This window comes from Myotis brandtii, unplaced genomic scaffold (assembly GCF_000412655.1).
Source record: "Myotis brandtii unplaced genomic scaffold, ASM41265v1 scaffold266, whole genome shotgun sequence".
In the NCBI taxonomy this organism is placed as follows: Eukaryota; Metazoa; Chordata; class Mammalia; order Chiroptera; family Vespertilionidae; genus Myotis; species Myotis brandtii.
Window position 1 is genome coordinate 830,639 of NW_005360124.1, and position 9,000 is coordinate 839,638.

The 9,000-nt window shown below is 40.0% G+C and overlaps 1 pseudogene; it reads left to right on the forward strand.

Annotated features, from left to right (window-relative positions):
• The first annotated feature begins 8,298 nt into the window (after nt 1-8,298).
• The window catches only part of LOC102258118, a 3,284-nt pseudogene continuing 2,582 nt past the window's right edge, over nt 8,299-9,000 (forward strand).

Below are 9,000 nucleotides of genomic sequence, written 5' to 3' on the forward strand. Positions count from 1 at the left end.
TCTTTGGTTCATTCTTTCCACCTTGGATTCATCTTCCAGGAATATTTTTGGTAAATTAGAGTTATCTAATTTAACTAGCAGTTAATAGTTTTATAAATAGCATCTATATACATAGTCAGGAATAATCTATCGTTAAACAACGATGTGTAAAAAGGAAGAGCTAAGTAGTGTGCAATCTAAGTTTATTCAAATGTTTGATGTGAAAGAGAGGACTTGAAAAACCAATATGGAAACATAGATCTTTGACTTCAAAAAGTTCATCTATAACTTGCCAATGCCTTCAGACAGATCCATATGGGAATATACCAAACTGCTGAGATTCATCAAGTATAATCACTCTCCAAAGTTCAAATAAATATATTTATAAATGTGTCCCTTAGTGAAAGCATCAAATAATATTTTGATAGAATTGTAGAGAAAGGTGGCATCTACCTAAAGTACCACAGCTTAAATGTGTGCTATTTGGAAGACTGACCTTGAAAACTGGAAAGAGGACATTAGAATAAGAGAGGGCAAAGGTGCCCCACAACTTTCAGCACCTGCAGTTTATACATGCCTGTGTGTATCAATGTTAGGCTGACTCAAGCATAATCCTGACACCAAGGCTGCTCTGAAAGCCTGAGGCTATGGAGTGTTGGTAAGGGCAGGGAGAGCAATCTTAGCCACAGGCTACCTGATAACTATGACCTTGGGCCAAAGTACTCTAGACATCTGAAAGGGAATTTCTGCGTCCTTCCAGGTCCTAATTTCTTTCTATTGAGTAGAAAATGCAAGACAATGTGAATATGTAACTATAAGGTTTGACCATAACTATATGACTTGACCAAAAGGAGCAGGAGCAAAGAAAGACCAGCATTACCAGGGGCTCTCTGGAGCCTCCAGCCTCAAGTTTACTCTTTTTTCCTACGTCAAATTCCTTCCCTTCACGACCTCCTTCTGCAACAGATCCTTCCAAGAACTTTCTTCAAGGTGGGGCAAAGTAGACCACATTGAGATAGCATTGGTTCATAAGATTACGTAAATTTCAAGTGTAAAATTCTATAATACATCATCTGTATATTGTATGGTGTGCTCACCACCCAAAGCCAAGTCTCCTTCCACTGCCATTTATCCCCCCTTTACCCTCTTCTACCTGCCCCCAACCCCTTTCCCCCTGGTAATCACCATACTGCTGTCTGTGTCTATAAGGTTTTTTACTGTTCGTTTGTTTGTTTGTTTGTTTGTTTGTTTGTTTTTGCTTAATCCCTTCGCCTAATTTACCCAGTCCTCCAAACTGCCCCCTACCCCAAGAACTGTCAGTCTGTTCTCTGTATCTATAAGTCTGTTTCTATTTTATTTGTTTGTTTGTTTTGTTCTTTATATTCCACATAGAAGTGAAATCATAGCAGTTTTGACTGCTGATGATAATTTTGAGCTAGCTCAAATCATCCCATTGTCCCTAGTGCTTCCCACTTTGCTGCCATCATCCCCTCACACAATTGTCTATTTTTTGTTCAGGATCACCACTCCAACTTCCAGTTGGGGTAAGAGAGTTTTCATACCCCTGAAAGAGCCCAAATCACAATCACACATCCCTGTCCCCATAAAATGTTCAGTCTCTGACAACTCAGGATGCATGTCAGGGGATTCCGGAAACATCCAGGGCCCCATTAACCTCCATCCTACAGCAGCCAAAACTAGTTTCCAGGGAAGTGCACGAGGAGGAGCACCCTAAGCCCCCACAGTTGGGTTACAGAAACCACAGGAAAGCTATCCCACCACCCAACACATAACTGTTATAAAAGATGGCTTGAGATAAATGTGGTAGCCTGACATAGGCTCCATTTATTCATTAAAATGAGTTCTACCATTTGATGAGCAAGGCCCACATTCTTAACTGGCTCTACCACCCTAACAACTCAAGCTGAAAGTGCTTGCTAGTCCACTTCTTCTGCTCTTTGGTAAGGAGACGCTGACTTGAGTTTTTACTTCAACTTTCCAGGGATAGCAAACATCTTGAGCTGTTTCTATACTAGGAAAGGGGTGATGTTGGTTTTGATTTCCTGCCCCATACTTTGTGACATTCCCCAAGAATATGTGTGAATATTCACAACTGACAAATTTGGGCACATATAAAATCCCTGCCCATGTGTGGCTCATACTTTCCTCTCCTCTGCAATGGGAGCTGTCAAAAACAAATTAAGTAATTAAATAGTGTTGCTGCAGCTGTGTGTATCCTTCATTACATTATATGACTGTAGCTAAAGGATGACTCTCTCCTGCCTGGCTGTTAAAATATTTATAATGGAAGGTGTGTTGTCAGGGCATGTACTACTGTTGCCAGAAAAAACAAAAAAGTAAATGAAAATGACGTTGATGGCATGGCATGACTGCGCGCAGAGCTCGTGTGTGTTTGTGTGTGTGTGTGTGTGTAGTACATGCTCTGTTGTAAAAGTTACTCTGGTTACCTGGTTTTTTAAATTAATTTTTAAAAGGCCATAAAAATAGAAACAGAGGGTTTGTCAATTTTCTAATGATTCAATAAATAAAATATCCTTAGCACAAACAGTAGGATTTACTGACCACAACTTATCATTTCTTTTAAAAATTAGTACTCTCCATTGAAAAAATTGTATAAATAAATAACAAGTATTTATCCAAGAAAATAACACCCTCAAGAAAATAACATCTCCAAAGTGTTTGGTTGCTTTTTGTTGTTGATATATGTATGAAAGAAAAGAGTAAAGAAGGGAAAAGGAATTAAAAATGGTTGATCTAGAATGTCTTGCTTTAAAAATCTCACATTAGCCTTTGGACACTGGTATCCTCAAAATCCTTAATTTTAGCAATATTAGTAACAATGAGGAAAGAAAACTTATCATTTCAAAGTTTGTGCCTACTTCCTTGGGGAAATATCTCCATCTTGAAGTAGGTAATTTTCAACACATTGGATTTTCATAACTCTAAGAATGCATACAATTAATAGAAATTCCAGGCAAAGGCATCTGAATAAAAGAGAAGTTGTTACATATGTATCATATATTAACCTTATATTAAATGTTTAAGATAATATAGCTTATTTCAAAATATACCATACTTAGAATGTTAGAGCTTCAACTGAAAGCAACAAAAATTTAAGCCAAACAAAGAATTAAAGGACAACAAAGAAACTCAAAGATAAACCAAGAAACAGGATAGGGCCAAATGAGTATAAACAAAAAAAATCTCTAATACCAATAGGACATTCAAGAACAGGAATTTCTTTTGTTGTCATGGAGGAGTCATCTTCTCATTATAAACATTTAGAAGTAATAAGTGAATCTTAGCCAAATCAACAAAAAAATTTAACACATACCCATGCTGGAAAAAAAACAAAACTGAAAATCCTCATGTGCCAGATAAACAGAGAAATCAAGGCCAGGGTAGAGAGCTGACCCAACAGAACTTTCCACCTCAATCACAGGTACTAGAGGTTCGGGACCAGACTCTAATGCCTCTGTGAGGACAGAACATAGAGTGTCTGCAAAGGGCCAAAGAGCTATAATTGAATGTCCCATGTAAAGCATGGAGCCATGAAAAACTATGTCCTTCATGAAAAAACTAAAATACTCCTCCTACCTGACTGTGGAAGCACATAGTAAGCTTGCCACCTCTCCAGGGCCTTGGGTTAAAAATAAATCACCTGTGAGAAATCAAAACTCCCAGTACCCATTACCATGGGTATAGGGTTTAAATATGTAACACTCCCATGATTAATATGTAATAAACCATGTTAAATATGTAACAAACCATGCAGTTGATATAAAATGTATTCTGAAAGCACTCTTAGCATTCAAGAATATGTGAAACCGCTCTTTGGGGATACTTTAAAAAGAAAGGAGGAACAAGGATTTAAGAAACTCGCAAGGGGGTGAGGGGTGGGGGAGCCCCATTGTTGAAAATCATTTATAAACCCAATAAGAAATCAAGACACTGTGAGGGAGATTCAGAAAATTCAATCAATAGGAAAATTCTCACTCCCAAAATCTGGGTTATACACAGTATGAAAGAAACTACAAGTAAATTTATTTAAAATTATTGAGATAGGGCTTCCAGTCAAAATGGTGAAGTAGATAAATGTGGTACTTGAATCCTCCCACAACCACATCAAAATTTCAACTAAACTATGAGCAACCATCACTCAGAACCATCTGAGACCTACCTGAACAGAAGTCCTACAACTAAGGATATAAAGAAGAAGCCACATTGAAACTGGTAGGAGGAGCAAAGACAGGGAATGGGCTGGTTCTACACCCATGTGGGGCAGATAAAAATTGAGAGGCATATATGGGCTGTGGAGATCCCCCATGAGAAGCAAGGGGTTCAAGCCTCACTCCAGGCCCTCCAACCTGGGGTTCCATGGCCAAGAAGTGAAGTCTCCATACTCCTTGTTGTAAAAACCAGTGGGGATTGTGGCTGAGTGAGACAGAGGGAAGCTGAAGTCCCAGGTGTTCCTCTTTAAGAGCTTGCCCACAGACTTACTCATAGTCATTTGCTTTGAGCTCTAGCACTAGGGCAGCAGTTCAAAGGGTGCTGGAGACATATGGGGAGAAACTGAATTGTCTGGCGTCAAGGTGAGAGGTGGAGGAGCAGCTTTCTCCCAGACAGAAGTACTGGCAGAGACCATTGTTCCGTTTACCACCCCCAGAGCCACCAGGAGGGTGCAATATCCAAGTCTCCACCAATCTGGCTATCAATGTTCACCCCTCCATGGTGATTCCCTGAGACCCCACCCCACCCAGTTTGGGGGGCCCACCCAAGCTGTTTCCAGTGGTTTTTCCATATGAATGCCTGTCTTGGCTCATGCTTCAGACTTCCCTAAAATCTCTCAAACAAGCAGCATCTGGCCTTTGCATGCTCAAACCTCTTGCTAAATAGCCCCAGGCCCAGCACTAGCTGCAGCTGGCTTTGGTTCGCAGCTTAGCCTCTTCTGGGCACCTCCAAGCCCAACACAAGTTGCAGCCATCTGCAGATCACTTTGTAGCTCATGCTGGGTGGCCCCAGGCAGAATACAGGCAGCAGCTGACCCTGGCCTGCACCTCCTGGAGGCTCCAGAGCCAGCACACCTTGGGGACAGCTATAGACTATGTAGAAGTACCACCCAGCCACCTCCACAAGTGACACACTCCAAGGGCAGGCTCAGTAGGCACAAGAGCCCCACTGAAGTAAGTCCTGCTCCACGGGGTCAGCCCCAGTACAGCTGATCCTCCACAGTGTTGGTGGTTGCAGCCAGTCCTTACAGCTAATTGGCCTGGGTGTAACCCTCCCATTGATAGCAGTCAAGGCTCAAGTACAACAGGAGTGTATACACCAGCGGTTCTCAACCTGTGGGTCGAGACCCCTTTGGCGGTCGAACGACCCTTTCATAGGGGTCGCCTAAGACCATCCTGCATATCAGATATTTACATGATGATTCATAACAGTAGCAACATTACAGTTATGAAGTAGCAACGAAAATAATTTTATGGTTGGGTCACAACATGAGGAACTGTATTTAAAGGGCCAGAAGGTTGAGAACCACTGGTATACACAGTCCACACAGGTCGGGGGAGCGCACCTGGAGTGCCCAGCTCAGGTGAATGGGGAGGCTGAGCCACTGAACTCTACAGGACACCTACTATCTAGACCACTCTACCAAGCTCAACCTAATACACAGAAACAAACAGAGGGAGGCTGCTAAAATGAGGAGACAAAGAAACATGTACCAAATGAAAGAATAGAACGAAACTCCAGAAAAATAACTAAACAAAATGGAGACAAGCAATCTACTAGATGCAGCGATAAAACACTGGTTTTAAGGATGCTCAATGAACTTAGGGGAAAAGTAGATGAACTTAGTGAGAACTTCAACAAAGAGATCAGAAACATAAAAATGGAACTAGAAACCATAGAAAAGAACCAGTCAGAAATGAAGAATATATTAACTGAAATGAAGAATAATTTACGGGAATCAACAGTAGAGTAGAGGAAGCCAAGAATCAAATCAGCAATTTGGAATATAAAGAAGCAAAAAAAACCAAACACCCAAAAAAACAAATCACAACAAAAAGAATATTTAAAAAAATCAGAATAGTATTAAGACCAAAAAAAAAAATCATGATTACAAATTAAGAGGGGTCATTATTTAATTATAAAAAGAACAATATACCAAAAATATATACTTGCTTTAAATCTGTATGTACCTAACCCTATAGCCACAAAACATATTAAATAAATATTGACTTAAACTAAGGCTACGTTTTTTTTGTGTGTGTGTTTACTACAATATTTTTCACTATTAATTAGTTCTTAATTAAGTATTAACTTGTTCATTTTTTAAAAATTGGTGATTATTATATTTCAAACTAGAAATTAATGGTGAAGAAAATAAAGTCCCTGTCCTCATGTAGCTTACATTACAGTGGGAAGAATATATTTATTTCAAACTGAATCTTGAAAACACATGACTCATATATGAGAGATTACACTAGTATCTGAAGTACTCAAATTACTTATTCAGTCATATTGCCCGATGCCTAAGTGGTTCTCTGATAATAAATTAGCTATTTTTTCAGAGATTTGTTAATGTTTTAAAGGCTCCACTTTATTCAGTGGGCTTCATATGTTTGTCCACATATATATGTTTCTCACTTTTATTGAACATGATTACAGAGCTGAGAACCCACAGAATAAAATAACAAAATACATTAAGAATCGCCTAATGTTAAATATACAAAGTCTCAAAAGAATGAGATTTTACTGCCAAAGTATGCATGTGACCAATTAATAATGATGATAAAAGTAATGATTTCAAAATTATTGGCTTGGTACATGAGAATGTAACTGAAAACCCATCATGGTTCCATGAGTAAGGAAGTATAAATAACAACACAGCAATTTAGCTCACTTTTTCATTATTTGATTTACTCTCCTAATGTAAAAAGCATAGATTCATTTATTCATAGTTCTTCTTTGTACATACGTGTTACCAGTGAATCATATGTTAAGATGATATAAAATGTATATAGTTAAACCTTCATGAAGTGTGTATCTCTTTTCATTAACTGTCGACAAGTCTATATAAAATATTCCAAAAGAACAAATTACAACAAAAATTTTTTAAATATGGTCAAAACATAATTGGCACAAACTACCAAAAGAAATACAGTCAGGCAGCAAGTGATATTTAATTTATACCCTGAAATGTTTACAGAACATATTAAGTATTAATGATGAATGATAAGACTGCATTTACAATTTCCGCTATAAATAACATGCACAATTTTAGCCAATATAAACACCATTCTAACAATTAGAATGGGAAAAAAAAAAGTCCAGGAATTACATCTAGTCCCCAAAAAAGTCAACCCGATACCAAAAATAAGTTTCCATATGCTTAAAAAGTTTTCCTAGAATAAAAATACAAGTTTCAAATCAACCTGATATTTAATGGAGTCCCATTTTGATGTATAGATGATGGTATGTCATGTCTGGACTAGCACATCTAGTGGTCATTTCTAAAAATGTATGGTTTCCTCATCAGTGGAGAGGGTCAGGTAACTGTGAGTTACACCCAAGAATTATATGTCTCCAGAAGGTCCAGCATTTGATTGGAAGAAGCTTTCCTCAGGTTTAATTTTCTGATAATCGTGGCCCTGAAAAGGACTCCCATTGCTTTTGGCCATTTTATTCAAACAAGTCCACGCAGAATCTCTGTGAATACCGGTATTACTTAACTTACCAACACCAACAGCTCTGGTGGTGGAGAAAAACGCCAAATCTGCCTTTACCTGGAGTTTTCTGTGCATTCCTAGAGTCACTGGAATTCCACTCTCAGGTGCAAGGAGAGACTGGCAGTAAAGCCCAGGCCTGCCAAGGTGGAGAAGGTGACAGAAGGTCCCTGCATAAAGCTGAGGCCCAGAGGCCTGCCCTGGAGGGTGAAAGAGAACTAAACTCCACCACAGGAAAAAGACAGGCAGAAAGTGAACCTGCCTATTCCATCCTGGATGCTAAAGGGAAGGGAGAGAAGGAAAAATCTCCTCTGACGGGTAATACCCACTAGGTGGCCCTCACTAGGGTTTGAGGTACTAACTCATAGTGCTTGAATAGTCCAAAGAATCTTAAGTGGAGAAGATAGCTTAAAATAGTTGCAGAAGGAATTATTAGAGAGGATAAAGAAGAGATGAGCCCTGCTAGTATGGCTCTTGGTGGTTGAGCATTGACCTATAAACCAGAAGGTCACAGTTCGATTCCAGGTCAGGGCACATGCTGGGATTATGGGCTCGATCCCCAGTAGGGGGTATGCAGTAAGCAGGCAATCAATAATTCTCTCTCATCATTGATGTTTTTATCTCTTTGTTTCCCTTCCTCTCTCTGAAATCAATAAAAACATATTTTAAAAAATAATAATAAGGTGCAATTAGGACATTGCACCTTAGGACATTGTCAGATAAACTAAAGCATTTTAGAACTGTATTTCAGGTAAGAGGGTTATCTAATTCCTTAACATAAAATCATGATTGTCAAAACCAAATCACAGATTCCGAGCAAGATGGCGGCATAGGTAAACACCGGAGACTGCTGCCGCAAACAACCACTTCAAAAATACAACTAAAAGACGGAACGGACATCACCCAGAACCACAGGAAGGCTGGCTGAGGAGAGACTCTTCAACTAGAAGGAAAAATAACAGCACACCGAGGCTCAGAGGAGGCGCAGTGTGGAAAAAACTCAGGTGCGGAGGTGCGCGCGCAAAGCGGGCTGGTGGCTGAGAGCGCGGTTGTCGTTTTCGGTCAGGGGGGAGTCTCAGACTCTGAGCTCCAGATACGGGCGAATCGCTGGGGACTCGGACCCAAACGGGAGAAGCGGGAGTGTCTGGCATCAGTTGGAAGGCAGCTTTCCCTCCGAGGTTTGCAGCGGTTCCGGGGGTTCTGAGAAGCAGAGCCTCTGGGAACAGGACTGAGGGCACCATAACGGCTCCCTCCGCCCGCCCTGCCCTGTTGA